General features: G+C 41.8%; 1 protein-coding gene and 1 non-coding gene across 4 annotated transcripts in view; one reads left to right on the top strand and one right to left on the bottom strand.

Moving 5' to 3' along the window:
• Positions 1-17370, top strand: part of SMG6 (SMG6 nonsense mediated mRNA decay factor) — a 194606-nt gene that overhangs the window by 116264 nt on the left and 60972 nt on the right. The window lies entirely within an intron of this gene.
• On the bottom strand, positions 5135-5207 carry TRNAG-UCC (transfer RNA glycine (anticodon UCC)). Its single transcript has one exon. It is a non-coding gene; the product is annotated as a tRNA-Gly (tRNA).

Genomic DNA, 17370 nt, shown 5'->3' with positions numbered 1-17370 from the left:
CCAGGCAAGAATACTGCCATTTCCTTCCCCAAGGGATCTTGACCCAGGGATTTGAACCTGCATCTCCTGCATCAGCGGCGGATTCCTTACCCCTGAGCCACCACCTCTAATAGCTGTCTTTCCCACTTTTAGCCCTGGAGCGGCTGCCATCTGGTGAGCCCTGGTCATCTTGGCCTGCATAAGTACAGTCTAGCCTTCACGTACTTGTACACTGAGGCGTCTCACATGGACTTCAAGCCCCTTCTTTGCACAGCTTCTTTCTGTTCATTTCCTTACTTGCAGATTCAGCCCTTTCAGCTGCCTCAAATTCTGTTCTCTGTCTCCTCAGCTCCTCAGGACAATCGTAATATCCTTGGGATTCAGCTTTCTGTATCATGGTTGGAAAATTATCCCCAAGCAGAGGATGGAGTGATTGCAGGCTCATTTCATGAGTTTCTTTTCCTTCAGGAATCAATGTCTTGCACTGCCTGTTGAGCACTGCCTAAAAATAGTTGCCATATATATTTTAGAGCTGTTTATGGGGTGAGGACTAGTCCATTACCATCGTGGTCAGAAAAATAAGATGGACTGTCTTTACTTTTTTTTTTTTAATGTTTAGTTTTATTTATTTAGTTGTGGCTGTGCTGGGTCTTTGTTACTGCGTGGGCTCTTCTCCAGTTGGGGTGAGCACGGGCTCTTCCCTAGTTGTAGTGAGCGAGGGCTGCTCTCTAGTTGCAGGGCACGAGCTTCTCATAGAGGTGGCTTCTCTTGTTGCGGAGCATGAGCTCTAGGGCACGTGGGTTTCAGTAGTTGTGATGCACGAGGTCAGTAGTTATGGCTCCCGGGCTTTAGAGCACAGGCTTTCGACAGTTGTGCACGGGCGTAGCTGCCGTGGCATGTGGACTCTTCCCGGACCGGGATCGAACCCATGTCTCCTATGTTGGCAGGTGGATTCTTTACCACTGAGCCACCAGGGAAGCTCCTGTCTTTACTTTCTAATTAGAAAAGTAGCTGATGCTCTCTGCAATAATACTAAAATAATATAGACTGTAGAACATGAGAATATAAGCTCCTCCGTTTGAAAGGTGATTGTTATTAGCAGTTTGGTAGCAGAGTGTTGATTTTTCTAATAAATTTCAAATACATGCTATGTATATATTACCAGTATTTTTTGTTTTCAAAATACCTTGAACTGTTTCTACATCAGTTCATATAAATCTATACCATTTTTCAAGTTGCATCTTGTTTGATTGTATCGGTATAATATATTTATCTATCTTTCAGATGAGTTATGTCCAATTTTTGTTATTACATACAGTGCTGAAATGAACTTCCTTATGCTTGCATTAATTCTCTGTATACTTATAGGACTGTTTCTGTGGAATAGATTCCTACAAGTGGAATTACTTTGTCAAAAAAAAATACACATATTACCATGTTGACAAATACTGTCAAATTTCTCTTCAAAATGACTATACCAGTTGACACTCCTATTAACACTATACACGTTGTTTCTTCATGCTCTCACCAATACTCTTTATTATTATATTTCAATTTCTGCTAATTTTCTAGGTTTAAAAATGTATCTCACTTTGACTTGCACTTGTTTACTAGTGGAATAAAGAATCTTTCTGTATATTTATGGTATGTTTATATTTCTTCTTCTCTGACTTGCACATATATGTATTTATGACCATGCCCACTTTCATGTTTTTTATTATCCTGTTTGATATGCAGGAGTCCTTAATATACTATAGGTAGTGTTATATGTTGCAGATATTTTCTCCTAATTTGTAACTTATTTTGTAATCTTTATATTTTTTACAGTGTACGACTTAAAATTTTTATAGAGTCAGATCTGTCTGTCTTTTTTTGTGTGGCCACTGGGTTTTCCTGTTATGCTTTCTTCATCTTGGTATATACCGATTATTGTTCTTACTAATTGTTTAACTTGATTTCTCTGAAAAGAAAAGTTTGTGATTAGCGAGCTACGCTGTAATCTACGCAGGCCTCTTTTGGAATTTTGGCTGTAAAGTAAGAACCGCCACTTCTAACTGCTGCATGTCTTCCAGAACTGCAGTCACTTAGAACAAAGATTTTTGAAAGGTCTGATGTTTTTGTGGACAGTTTTTTGTGATATCACTATTGTCTGTGGCAGGAAAAAGGAATCTTTAGCTGCCTAAGGGAAAAATCCAAGTGTTTCTTAACTACCAGTAAACTCAGAAGTAACCAGATGAAACAAAGTAAAACCTCATTTGTAGTGAATGCTTATCTAGCAATAGTTGGGTTTTATTTTTTTGCTCATGGACACAGCCCCCTCTAAAGTGAAGAAGAGAAAAATGAAAAACTGTTCTTAATTCTAGAGCGCAGTGGAAACGTGGTTTTCATATGTGCAGCAAAAAGCTTTAGAAGGTTGGAATTGCACAATGAGTGTAGGTTGAGCAATTGCTTAACGAGGCATCCACGTTGGGGGGTTGTCCTTTGCTCTTGTGCAATTAGGGAACTCCAGAGCTGCCTGAATAGGGGATTTCCTTTTATTTCTTACATGCCATTTAAAAATTTTACTTTTTCCCTCCTTTTCAGCATTCTCTTTATTTCTTCAAATTCTTACTTATTTATGGTTTATTTTCCCTGGTATTTTGTTTCCTTCTTTTTTTTTTTTCCTTTTGTTGTTGTCGTCCTTTGTTTTTTAGGGAAGAGATTAATTAGTCTGACATCCACATGTCACCACCTCTGTGACTGTGAGTAGCAGTGAACCTGGGCCTGATTCTGCAGATGGTGGGAGCTTGGTTACTGATGGCTTGAGGTTTCTAGTTCAGCCTCTTCTCATTGCCCTACTCAGCTGATTCTGAGTGTTTGAAATATGGCGTACTGATCAGCCAGTGTTCCTCGACTGCTCAACACTAGAATTTCACAGACTTTGTAATGAGTTTTCAGAGGGTTTTGCCTGCTTTGCTTTTAATGGCGACTGACACCTCCCGATGATGATCAGCTGCAGACTTTACTAGAAAGTAAAGCCAGACTTTAAGCTTGAAAGCCTGGGAGCCAACCAATGAGAGCCAGAGCTCGACTGGACTTGTTTCTCTCTTGGCAAAAGAAAAGGCCTCGTTTCCTCCGTTCTTCCCTTTAGCCTGTTCAGTCACACTCATGTTAGATGGTACTTAGCATGCTGCTTATTCTGATTCTCTTCCCCACCTTACCTTTGTGCTGGGAATTTTGGAATCTCTTCACTATCCACTCCGCTCCATTCCAGAGGAACAGGAGAGGTAGTGGGGTCAGAGTGCCAGAAAAGCAGAAGTTAAGTATGTGGATTTCATAGCCGCATGTATGAGTGTTTGTGGGGCAAGGAACTTCTAATGGAAAACATTTGTGTTGCATCGAAAACAGAGTGAGGCCTGGTTAGAGTCTGTCTGCTCTGTCAGTCTGTTCCCTACAGCACTAGTCATTGTTCTCCTGGGAGTCTCCGGCGTATTGTGGTTTCTTCTGCTCTTGCCTAGTCCCCTAATCTTGCCAGAGTTTTGTGTCACGGGTGGCCCCATTCTCAGTTGGGAGTAAGACTGCAAGCATGGTGACTAATGGCTTCAAAGGCCCTCAAGCCCACGTATTGGCTTGGAGACCCCTTTTAGGGAGAGCCTGACCGGAGGGAAGGTCTCAGCGCAGACAGTGGGAGAAGCATGCTTAGACTCACACAGACGCCCTTTTCGTCCCTGCTTTTACTGCTAGCAAAGCACAAACCAGAAGAATGGAGACCAGAGGCAAAGACTGGCTGTTTGGGCTTGCCGTTTCATTTGTAAATACTCAGAAGGGATGCACCTGGGTGCCTCTGACAGGCTGATGTCAATCAGGTGGCCTGGTGGAGCCCCTTTGGGAAATACAGAAAGGAAAGTGCTAATTCCCCCGAGGATAGTGTCAATCCAAGAGACAAGGGACCTGTAACTTGAGCTGTTTCTTTTTTCCCCCTCCAGACCCTCTGAAATTCACATTTGTTCTTTTTTTTTTTTTAAAGAAAGAAAGAAAACAATAAAAAGGCATCAGCTCAGAGTTCTCTGGGTCCCCAAGAAGGCACTCCACCAATGTGGTTTTCCCATTTTCAGGTTTTTGGCTGGTGAATAAGATTGAGCAGAAATGCTCCTTCCCCTGATAACAATACATTCACATGCAGGATCAGGAGCGTGTGGATTAAAACCAGACGGTGGATGATTAATATTTTTGCTTATAGAGGTAGACATGGCAGCTTCCTCCATTTAAATGAAAAAGCCCTTTTCTCTGCATTTGTATGTGTGCATATGCTTACAGGCCTGTGCTCTTCGAAAGGAAGGTAGGAGCAGAGAGTTTCTAACTTAGCTGTTATTTCCAAGTACCGTTTTCCTTCCTCTAACCTGAAGCACCAGAGAAGTACTATAAGGAATAATCTGTGAAGCAGAGGTGTGAAGATAAGCCACTAAAATGAAAGTGGAAATGTAGTCCCTTCTTCAAGCTAACTGCTTTCACAACTCTCCAGGTACCGCTGTAACTAACACACACCTTTATCCACTCGACTTTCTAACTCCCCGTGGTCCTGTGACCACCTTATAATAAGGAGTATAATCTTTCTTTCAAAAGATTGCACCTTTGAAGATGCCCGTAATTTCATTATTAGATCATCATGATATTAAAAGAAATTTTATTATTGCAGTTATGTTGTAGTTTAGTAACAGGTATAATCGTAAGATTTTTTAACTTCACTCACTGGCAGCATGACAAAGATTTCTTCGAGAATTCTTGTAATTAGATCTTGGCAAGTGTTTGTTTACTATTTTAGAAAATAACATTTTGGAATTTATTTTTATTTGGGTCTGTGCTCACTAACCCATTCAGGCTGAGAGGCTTCCAGTTAACTTAAGCCTCTGATTTTCCTCATGATTTTTAAACTTGTATACACTTTGCCCTTTGCAGAAACAGAGACCTCTGCCCAAATGAAACAGGAAATGAAAGGGGAGGAGGAAAACCAAGCTGGGACTTGGTATCTTTTAATCTGTATATGGAAGATTGCATTGTCTCTGTAACTGTGAAAAGTCTGGGGTACAAATGGTATAAAATTCCTTGTATTTCAACAGAAATACAGGTCTTTTTAAAAAAATGTTGTGGCCATACCATGTAGCATGTGGGATCTTAGTTCCCTGGTCAGGGATTGAACCTGTGCCCCCTGCCTTGGAAGCACAGAGTCTTAACCACTGGACCACCAGGGAAGTACCAGTATAGGTCTATTTCAATGTTGTCTCCATTTCCAAGGTGAAAGTGTCAACCCTGTCACAATCTAGCTACATTACATCCCCAGGTAAGCCCACTCACAGAGTGGAGTGGAATTCCTCAAGTTCATCCCCTTCCCCAGAGACCAAGATTTGTTTGTTTACATACATGAAAATCCACTCTTTGTTAAACAGTTTTGACAAACATACAGTCATGGAACCATCACTGCAATTAAGATACGGGTTATTTTCATCACCCCCAAAATACTCCCTCATGCAATCAGACTTCCAGTGCCTGGCACCCTCTCATGTTTTACTCTCCCTATGACTGCCTTTTCCAGAATGTCATATTAAAAAACCATACAGTGCCCATTTAACTTTGTGTTAAGTCGCTTCAGTCATATCCGACTCTTTGTGACCCTGTGGACTGTAGCCTGCCGGGCTCCTCTGTCCATGGGATTCTCCAGGCAAGAATACTGGAGTGGGTTGCCATTTCCTCCTGCAGGTGATCTTCCCACGGATCAAACCCACATCTGTTGTCTCCTGCGTTGGCAGGTAGAGTCTTTATCATTAGTGCCACTGAGAAAAACAGGTTCTCCTATTTAACTTTAGGGTGTACAATAATGTAAAAATCTTGTTTTAGTCACATAAATGTCCATTTTATTTATTCTGTTTCAGATAACCACCTAAAGATTTCTTTATTAATTTGAGATAATCCCTTTTAAAAATTTTACTCTGTTGGAAATAGTAGCTAGACTTCCTCTTTTTTTGTTGTTGTTGACATTAATTATTCTAATACTCTTATTAGCATTTCTAAGACCCATTGAGGGGAAACAAAGACCACAAATGAAGCTTCCCAAACCAGATTTTCTTATCTGTTTTAAGCAACAGAAGTTTCTTAGGTTAGTTATTTTTTTCCACCATTAATTTGATTTTTTGTTTTATAGATACCAATAAAACAGCTATTTATAATGAGAAAAAAACATACAGTAATTAGCTTTTTGAGTTGGCTTCAGTCACATAGCATAAAGCATTTGAGAGTCATCCGTGTTGTCTCCTGTGTCACTAATTCACTTTTGTTGTTGTTGCGGAGTGGGATTCCATTGTATGGATATACCACAATTTGTTCATCTGTTTGCCAGCTGATGAGCATTTGTCTTGTCTGCGGCTTTTGGTACCTGTAGATAGAATGACTGCAAACATTCATATATAGGTTTTTATGTGAACTTGGGTTTTCATTTTTCTTGAGTAAATACCTAGGGATGAATGGACGGGTCATTTGTTAAGTGTAGATTTAACTTTGTTAGAAATTACCAGACTGTTTGCAGAGTGGCTGTACCGTTTTGTATTCCCACCAGCCACATAGAAGAATTCCAGTTTCCCCACATCCTTGCCAGCACCTGGTACTGCTGTTTTGTTTTGTTTTTAAAGTCATTCCAACAGGTATCCCATTGCAGTTTTAATTTGCGTTTCTCAAATAGCTAGTGATGTTGAGCATCTTTTCTTGTGCTTGGCAGAGTGTCTTCAAATCTTTTGCCTATATTTAAGTTGGAATGTTTGTTTTCTTTCTGAGTTTGGAGAGGTTTTTATGTATTCTCATTGCAAGTCCTTTGTCAGATATATATATGTTGCCCGTATTTTCTCTCAGCCTGTGGCTTGTCTCTTCACTTCAGAGACTTAAGATTTTGACTGATTAAATGCTGAGTGTTAGAGGTTTCAGGCTCTCTTGGTAGAAGAAAGTAAGGAAATTGAGACCTTCGTCAGCAGAAAGATGTGAGGACCACCCCTTTTGAAGCTGTTTATTTAAAATACAAGAGGGGGGAAAGGAGTGCCCCAGGACTGAGTTGTGCAGACAGATGTCTGAAGCTTTCATTAATTCCTTCTCCTCTCTCATGTCCCCACCTGTGGTGTGGATTCTGGGCTCTTGGCTTCAATGGGGTTCTTCAGTTCCTCCCATCACTTCAGCCCCACTGAGGCCCCTCCAGCCCCACAAACACCAACAGAACGCCCGAGAGGGCAGGCCAGCTTCTCACCAGAGTCTATTCCAGACTGAAAGAGTTTTTGATAAGTAATCATTCCCAAGCCCTAAAGTGATAGCCTCTGAGGAGTCACCCACTTTGAAGAGCTTCTTTCATCTCCAGCTGGCCTCTTTTCCAAACAAGCATCGGCAGCGCCTAAGCAGGGCTCTGCCACTCAGGCTTCTGGCATGAGAAGCAAATTGGCAGCAACAGGCCACCCCCTGGGGCAGTGGAATTCGGTTCTCAGAACATACATTAAATGTGGATGAGATATTTATTTATCGTGGGGCTCTTTCATGTTGCATGGAATTCCTTCCACAGGGCAGCCCGCTTAGGTATGGAGGAGAAAATATGTTCTGCCCCTTTGGACAGAAGTCAAGAAAAGGTTCCATGTGGAATCTCGTCCCTTTTTTAATTGCTGACATTCTTAAGGTGTTTTTCTGGGAATTCCCTGACAGTCCAGTGATTAGGACTCTGCACTTCCACTGCAGGGGGTTCATCTCCTGGTCGAGGAAGTCAGACCCCGCATGCCACGTGGCACAGTCAAAAAATACATTTTTGAAAAAGGTGTTTTTCTTAAACAGCATTGCCACTAGCCATACTCTGCCACTAGCAGAGTTTCTTTATCCACATGGATCACTGATGCTGCATGTGATGGTCAGAGGAGGGCTGCTTTAGTCTTAGAGGTCTGCCCATTTTTCCAGGATAATGCAGTCTGGTCAAGGCTCTCTGGCTTCTGACCCCAGTAGGAGTGATGTGTGTAGAGAAGAATTTCTGACCCTTTACTAATCTCAATTATTTGAATGCCTTTTTGTAAACAAAGCATCTTTTAGGAAAGCGCAAAACTTTTCCTGCTCATGTAGATACAAATTTCCCACTTTCCTAAAGGACAAACAAATTCAATTAAAGATAAAACTGTAATGTGAAATAAAACTGTAATGAAAATTTAAAAACAAAGGGAGGGGTTAAAAACAAGTCCTGCCATAAATCTGCAAGTATGGAATCTGAGGGAAATGATCCCATCTGGAAAACTCTACCAGCAGTGCTGTGGCTGGTTTGTGGAGCAGTGTGGATCGTGGAGTGAAAAAAGACCCCGCAGTCTTGAAAGATGACAGCCTCCTTAATTGATGTCCATTTCAGCTGGTGCTGTGCCAGCTTATGTTGGCCCCAGTCCAGCGTGCCTGTAATTTGGGAGCCAGGTGTGAAGCATTTTTGTTCCATCTTGTTCCCCAGCATCTACAGAAGCCTCACGCATCTCACTTGAGGCAGCAGCACTCTGTAGGAAACAGATGTACAGGTAGAGGTGGAAGGAAGTGTCACAGCTGGGTTACGGATATTACCAAAAAAAAAAAACAAAAACACACCTCCTTCACACACAAGTGAGATCTGGGCTTGAGAGATAGGGGGAAGAGTACTTCACAGCCTCAGTATAAGGTGTGACTCCCAAGTATACTAATTACCCTGATACTCATTTGTGGTTTTTAAAGACACGTCTTGTTACTTTAAGGAAATGGCACCCCACTCCAGTATTCTTGCGTGGAGAATCCCATGGACAGAGGAGCCTGAGGGCCTCAGTCCATGGGGTCACAAAGAGTCGGACACGGCTGAAGCGACTTAGCATGGCATTCATTCTCTTACTTTAGAGTTACATCCTCTTCTTGTGGATAGAGATCTGCCTTCTGGAAAATCAACTTAAGATTTAATTCTGGGAACAGCAAGTGCAATATAAAGGCATCTCAAGATGGCCATCGGAGTTGGTTTTGATCACTTCCATAGAATCAAGGAAACAACCCTCTGAAAGGTCAGCTGACCCCTTGAGAGGTAGGGACACAGCTATGTTCCTTGGGGGATCCTAATGAACACGGTGAAGACATCTGTCCGGGGCATTCAAGTTGGAACCTTGACGCTCAAGAGCATGGCTGCATCTGGCCCAGGAAGACGTTTTTCCCAGAATCCAACCTGTCTTTTTTCTAGCCCTCAGGCTAACCTGAACATTAAAGAACAGGCAATTCTGCCTTTCAGGATTACAAAACATAAGCAGGATTCTCCCTGTAGGAACATTAGAGTCCTGTGGCTGTGTAACTAAGTGCTAGAATTGATACTCTGCCACTGACTTGGCATTTCGGTATAAGGCAAGTTTGAGCCTTCTAGAACTGAGAGTCAACTCTGTTTCCTGGGGGCCTAACCTGTAAGCAGACCACTGAAGTAGTACTTTGGTGTTCCTTCTTTTATCTCAGAATCCCACACAGATGGAGCCGAGGATCATTTTTGGCCTTGAGAATCAGACCACGCAGTCAAGGAGTAACTGCCAGCCTGCCTAGGTTGTGTTTTGCTCTGAAGGGACCAGGCTCACAGGGCAGCCTTTGGCTCACTGATCACTTTAATTGGTTCTTCCTTACATCTGGTTAATACCAGAAGCTGGAAAATCCTTATACCAGCCTTTTCGAGAGGGTGAGGAGCTAGGAAGGGTGGCTTTCTTCTAATTAGAATCTTACTCTTTAAAAGAGTCACATCCCATTTTTTAAAAAATGTAACTGTTAAAATATATATAGTATAAAATTTACTGTTTTTAAAGTTTACAGTTCTGTGGCATTAAATCCATTCACATTGTTTTTGCATCCATCACCATCCTCCGTCCCAGGACTTTTCATCTTCCCCAACTGAAGCTCTATATGTTGAACACTAAAACTCCCCATTTCTCCCTCCTTCCAGCCTCTGGCAACTGCCAGTTTACTTTCTGTCTCTGAATTTGACTACTCTCTGAGCCTCATATAGAGTGTTGTCATACAGTTTTTGTGTTTTTGAGACTGGCTTATTTTACTTAGCATAACGTCTTCAAGGTTCATGAGTCACTTCTATCCACCTTTTGGCTGCTGTAAATAAATGCTGGATGATACAAATATCTATTCAAGTCCGTACTTTAACTTCTTTTGGGTATATACCCAGAAGTGGAATCACTGGATCATATAGTCATCTTGTTTAATTTTTTGAGGAATTGCTGTACCATTTTCCACAATGATTATACTGTTTTACATTACTACCAGCTGTGCACAAGGCTTCTAATTTTTCCATATCTTTGACACTTGTTATTTTCTATTTACTTGGAGTTAGCCGTCCTAGTGGATGTGAAGTGGTAATTCAGTGTAGTTTTGATTTGCTTTTCCATAATGAGTAATGATGTTGAGCACCTTTTCACATACTTATTTACTGTATGCATTTAAAAAAACATAATTTCTGCTTTCTCACTTGATTGGCCTTGGGATGTCTGAGCATTAACTTTTTCCCTTTGAGGCAAAGGAAGGCAGGATGGAATAAAAGAAAGGACCATGGAAACTCCCTGGTTAGGACTCAGCACTTTCACTGCTGTGGCTCAGGTTCAATCCCTGGTTGAGAAACTAAAATCCCACAATTCAAAAGGCCAAAAAAGAGAAAAAAGAAAGAGTCAGTGTGGGCTCTGATTCTAACTCTGCCACAGGCTGGTTGTTTTGCCTTGGACAGTTTATAACCTCTCTGGGCATCTGTTTCATTTTCACTAAAACTAGGAAACCTACAACTGTTCTATCCAACTCAAGAGCTTTTGTGAGGTTAAAAGATCAGGTTTGTGAAAGAACTTGGTAAAGATTTTGTAAAGGTGGAGAAATGTGTATTCAAATAATTTGCCTATTTTAAAAATTGTATCGTTTGTCTTTTCTTTAGTTGTAGTAGTTTTTTAAATGTTCTGGATAAAAGTCCATTATTGGATATGTAATTTGCAAATATTTTCTCCCATTCTGTGAGTTGACTGTCTTTTCATTTTCTTGAAATTTTTAATTTTGATGAAATTCAGTTCATCTATTTTTTTTTTTTCCTTTTGTTATTTGTACATTGGTGTTGTAAAAGCTTTTGCGGGTGGCGGGGCATGCGATGCGGCAGATGGGATCTTAGTTCCCTGACCAGGGATTGAACATGTGCCCGTACGTTGGAAGCATGGGGTCCTAAGCACTGGGCTGCGGGGGAATTCCCATAAAAACATTTTTAAACAATAAAAACTGGGAAGTTGTATCACCAAAACACCCTAATAAAGGAAGTTCCTTCTGCCTCAAGTACATACTTTAGAAAACTATCCCAGATGCAAGAAGGGTTGGTTTGCCATGATAGTAATTATAAAATTAGATCAGATTACAAAAGAAACATGGAATTGGGAGGCCCTTTAGAACTGACATCACAGTCAGTCTTCTACCTAATTAAGAAATTGTCTCCCAGAGCCCTCATAGCTTCTGCTTCAGATACTTCCCAGAGTTTACTGTGTCATGAGACAGTCACTATTAAAAAGTTCTCTCTAAAACTGAACACAGTTTGCCTTTCCGTAACTCCCACTTACTGGTTTTAGACTCTCTGAGAGTCACAGAGCCTTTCTTTTTTTTCCTTATGTCTGACACATCTTAATATACTTGAAATTTTCCTTAAGTTTTCTTTTCTCTTGGGTAAACATTTCACCAGTGCACTCAAGTAGATTGTTAACCAGCATGATCAAATAGAATTTCTTCTGTTGATGGTGCATAAAAAATTTATTTCCTTACCATCCTATGTGGTAGCTGCTAGCCATGTGGGACTATTGACTATTTGAAATGTGACCAAGAAACAGACATTTTAATTTTAGTTAAAGTGAAACAGCCACATGTGACCAGTGGCTTCTATAGTAGACACTCCAAACCCAGGTCATTCTTCTTGGGCAGATTCCTCTATATCCCTAGTTGTCAAATTGTGTTGCTGGACCAGCATTGTGAGTTGCACCTAGGAACAGGTTTGGTGGGTAACGTTTTAGGTCTTCCTCCAGACCTGTGAATCAGAAACTTTGAGGGTAGAGCCCAGCAATCCATAGTAACCAGCTCTTCTGGTGATTCTAATGCACTGACAAGTTCTACTTCCCAAGGTTTCTATTAAAAAAACCTAGTGCTCAGACATGGTCTGACCAGTGATTCTTTCTACCTGCAGAAAGTTTCAGTGGCTTAAAAATAAAGTTTGAATGCTACAACATAGATAGCACATTGACTGTATGTCATAAAATAAATAATACGTGGTCATGAAGAATTTTTAAAAATAAAGTACCAGCTGCCGTTCAGAAGAAAAAGAGTTAATGAGAACTTTCCCCTGAATCTCACACATAGTCTTACAGCGCTGGAGTTAGAACCGTGGCTGGATTTGATTCTCGAGCTGGTATGCTTTCCAGTCTATCAGGCTGTTTCATGAAATAGAGCCCACTCTGTTCGGTTCAGTGTCTCCAGAAGAGAAAAATCTAGATTTTTGGCATGTATTTCACCCTCCCCCCTTTGGGGGGCGTTCCTGCCTGCTCTTCAGTCACTTCCCCACTGGTTGGGTGCTTCTGTAGTCACACCGATACCCTGGGAAGATCTCCCATTTTTAGGGTTTAACATACTTCACCTATAAAATTATCTTGCTTTAATATTATTTTTGTCCTCTTAAGCTTGCAATCTAGAAGAGGAGCTGACTTGTTTTGTTGCTGGCCTTGAGCCAGATGTCATAACTTTAGGCAGTGCCACGCTACATATCTCCAGCAGTTTGAAATGGAGAACGGAGTTAGAGATAAGATCAGCAGCTTTAGGTGATGGCATTGTTTCAAATAAACCATGCATGACCCAAAGCTTCCACTTCAAATGGGGAATGAAATTGCTTCATCCTTTGACAGCTTGCTCCATGAAAGAAATTTATCTTCACTTAATTGCTTTAGATCCCAAGAGGCTACATACAGTAATTTCTAGGAGATAATTATATCAGAATTTTAAAATATGTGACTGTGAACGTGAATAAGCAACTGCAGTGGACAGGGAGGGACCAAAGGTCCTGCTAAACTTGCTGGTAGGTTTCTGTTCTCATTCCTGGAGTCCCCTTGGGTCCTAGACCACTTACTCTTTGAATCTGCTGGTGGAGAGGCTGGCCTCCACAGATAGTCCTGTGCTGTTAGGGTTAAATCTTCCTGTCTACTCCTCACATAGCTGGGTAGCATTTTGCTCAAACTCCTCCCGAAGCTGGGAGGGATCAGGCTGGCTGGCTGACTTCCGGCTGCATGTCTTCAACTAGTCCTGCTGGGCACAGTCTGTCTACACTGTGGGCCAGAGCCACTGGGGGTTCCGGTCAGTGGCAGCTGAAACCAGCAAACTTGTTGATTTTAAAACATGACTATTTAGATGTTAGAGATAAACTTCCTGTAGATGGGGACAGGCTCCTTAATCTAGGCATGTTTGAATTTCCAGGCCTCCTTTTCCTGGCCTTTCTATTTGAGTCTAAAGCATCCAGTCTGGCATTTTCACTAATCCCAACTACCTGCCCTTACCGCACGTTTTTTCTCTCATTTCTGAAATTCCAGCCTTTTCCCCCCATCACCTCCTATGAAATAATTATGTTTCCATGTTGTGATATAACAATCCTCAGAAAGACTGGGGGTATTTTCTGAATGTGGACACAGTGGTCTTGGGTCAACTCGCACCTCTTCCTGCCTGCATCTACCTTTAAGACTGCGTACCGGGACTTCCTTCGTGGTCTAGTGGTTAAGAGTCTGCCTTTCAATGCAGGGGTAGGGGGACTAAGGTCCCACATGCCACAGGCCAACTGAGCCTGTGCACTGCAACTGCTGAGCCCACACACTGCAACTAAGGCCCAACATGACCAAAAGTGAACAAATCAGTAGTCTTTGTTTTAAAAATAAAAAAGACTACACACTGAACTCCTTGAAACCACTCTCTTCTGGACATCCCCCAGGTGTCTTGTGTAGTGCTGAGGATTTCACAGGGGCTTGATAAATACTTGCGTAGTGAGTAAGAGCCAGTGGGCCATAGCTGGATGACACCGTTACGGGCACTCCTGCTGTAAAGACCAGAGAACTGACTTGGAAGTCTAGGGAGGGGACTTTCAGATTCTGTGCTGAAATCAATGAATACCTGAGCCAAAGTAAGAGGGAAGGAGCTGCTGAAATCAAGGTGGTTCAACTCGAGCAAGAATCCACAGAAATAGAAATTCCCACCTTCCGTCAAGTTCTGCCCAGACCAGTCCTGATGGAGCATTCTGCTCCCTGGGGTCATTCTCCAGGCGTCCTTTGTCCCTTCTTCTCACTTAATCAAGGTCACCCATACTTCCCAGATCAGTCCGAGGGGAGTGTTGCCTTTCCTTTTAAACTCCTCCCCTAGAAGCCTGTCAGCTACAGTGAGTAAGCCAATTTGCATTTGAAAAAAGGTCGCACTGGTTTGCCTCTGAGGGAAATCTGCAGCGAGTACTGTCACATCCTTTCTTGGATTCACATCAAGGAGTTTGAAGAAATTACACTTTTTTTCACATCTAAAACACAAGCACCTGGGCAGCATCCTGGAGGGGTCATCAGGGTCAGGGTGTTTGTTCTAACGTGTGTCTTTCGAGCTAGAAAAACATCTGTCTGGTACCCTCTTCTTCTAGAGCTTTTTCTCTGCCCTGTCTATCCTCCTGGTCATAGAGAAACCCTAAAAGAAGTTGCCCACTCCTCAGCTGAGAGTCATAGATCGTAGTTAAAAATGTCCAGGGCTGTCCACACAGATGGAGCAGGCCAGTAGATTGTTGATCCCTCAGTCCTTTGTGGGATTGGGTTAGCATTGTGGAAAACGTATTCTGTCCTTCTCTGAGTTAAATCACCTGTGGTATTATTTTAACCGCCCTCCCATCCCCATCATGAAGATACTAATTCTTCAAGTTGACAGATTGCTTATTTTGACAGCTTTATTTGCTGTACCATGCCTTCTGTGGTCAGTAATCTTGCTTTAGGCCATTTCTTTTAGTTTGATCTTCTCCTTGGAGCAGAATTTGCGTGTTTCTCCTCCTCTTTTATTTAATTAAAAAGGACATACTAGACTGAGATTGGATACATAAGAACTTATCAAGAAGGATAATTGAACTTAAGATGTCTTTAGACCAAAAAGAGGGTCTGGGCTTTGGGGGGAATTAGTCATCTCTGGAGCTTTTTGTTTTTGTTTTTTTTTTCTGGTGGATTCCCTGAATCTAGTTATTCTGGTGTATTCAGTAAACTTTTGCCCTAAGGATGTCTGTCTCACTGAGGACTGTGTTTGTATGTATTTTGAACTAATCTGTGTATTCTTCTGGAAAAAAGATAATTGACCCAAATCCCAAATAGGGAAATGGGTTCTCCCCAAGAATTTACTGGCTGTCAGAAGTAGGCTGAGAGAAAGCATTTTCGCGTAGGTATTGAGAAGAAATGGGATAGATCAAATAGAAATGAGGAAATGATATTCAATTTGCTTTTCTTTCCTAGAGCTCACTTCATAGGTGGCACTGTCCAATAACAGGAGTCTAGCTATGTGTATCTATTTTAATTAATTAAAGTTGTTAAAATTTAAGTTGAATCTTCAGTTCTTTAGTCATACTAGCCATCTTTCAAGTGGTTAATAACCCGCATGTAACTAATGGCTACCGTATGGTCAAAAGTAGCTTTGGAAAATTTCCATCATCGCTGGAAGTTCTGTTGGATAGCTCTGCTGTGTGGTAAAATCAAGAGGTATAACTTGATTATTAAGGTTGGGGGTAATGACAGGAAGGATGTAGAGAGGGAGATACTAGGATTTGAAGGCCAGAAGTCATCTAATTAGAAATGAATCGGGATCAGAGATTGTGGACTCCAAAGAGTGGAAAATTACAAGATTCCTGTCAAGATAGTTTAGTAATTAATGTTCAGTCACTCAGTTGTGTCTGACTCTTTGCAACGCTATGGACTGTAGCCTGCCAGGCTCCTCTGTCCATGGGCTTTCCCAGGCTAGAATACTGCATGGGTTGCCATTTCCTCCTCCAGGGGATCTTCGTCACCTGGAGATCAAACCTGAGTCTCCTGCATTGGGTGGATTCTTCACCACTAAGCCACCCGGGGAAGCCCCAGTAATGTATTTAGCAGGATTCATGATACAAGGTATTACCTCACCAAAGTGGTCCATTTTCACCATCTTCTGAAAGAAATTTCCTGCTCTCATAAGCACAATGTCTTTTCTTAGATTCTTTTTTTAATCCTTTTCTTAGTCTTTATTTTGGTGCACACCGCACCCCTTTCCCCAATCATTATCACCTGCTTTTCCTTTTTGAATGCCTCTCCCATTTTCATTGATAAAATATCAGCATTCTGCATAGCGCTGTTTGGATGTGTTGTTTCACTTGATTCTCACAACTCTGTGAGGTATTGCCCACATTTTACGGGTGAGAAAACATAGATGTAAAGAGCTTAGTTTATTTGCGATCATATAGTAATAATAGTCCAGAATCCAGATATATCATTGTGTATTGAGTGAATATGAACCACCAGACACAGAGGCATTACCACATAAGGTTTTATTCTCTTGTGTCACAGTCCAGAAATAGGCAGTCCAGGGCTAGTGTGGGCACTCCACCACGTGGGCAGGTGCACGACCTCTTCTAGCTCACGACTACAACATCCCAGGATGTGGCCCCATCCCAGGTTGGCTGCTTAGAGCATCAGCAGGCAGCATCACAGGGGAAGAGGACAGACTGGGTCCTCCTCACACTTTTAAAGAGACTTCCTCAAGATTTTACGTGAAACCTCTCCTTAGTCTCAGTCACATGGCTACCCTAGCTGCGAAGAAGGCTGGCAGTATAGTCTCCTGGTTGGCTAGAAATGTACCCAGCCAAAAATCAAAGTTCTTTCACCAAAGAAGAGGAGGAGACTGCAGCTCCCCTGGTGGTTCAGGAGTTAAGACTACAGGCTTCCACCGCAGCGGGTGCAGGTTTGATCCCTGGTAGGGGAACTAGGATCCTGCACGCCATGAGGAGCAGCCAAAAAAAAGAGGAAGAGCCGAGGTGTTGGGAGATAACTGGCGATCTCTCCTTCAGCAGCAGTTTGATTTTGTGGTCTAGTGCTTTCCCTCTGTTTCTTGTTGTCTCTATTTCATTAGCTGATGGTTTAGTCATCCAGGCCCCCAGGGCTAACAGTTTTTCCAAAGAACTAAAACGTAAGCTCTCTCTCTCTCCCAGTTGAATAATTACACTAAAAGCTACTGTTAATTGAGGACTTGTTATGTCTTAGTTATTACTCTAAGAGCTTTACATGTATTCAAACATTTAATCCTCACAACAACCCTTAGTGGTAGGTACCATTATTAGCCTCC

This window comes from Dama dama, chromosome 5, assembly GCF_033118175.1.
Source record: "Dama dama isolate Ldn47 chromosome 5, ASM3311817v1, whole genome shotgun sequence".
NCBI lineage: Eukaryota > Metazoa > Chordata > Mammalia > Artiodactyla > Cervidae > Dama > Dama dama.
Note: the sequence above shows the minus strand (reverse complement) of the source record. Positions and strands in the feature narration are given on the sequence as shown.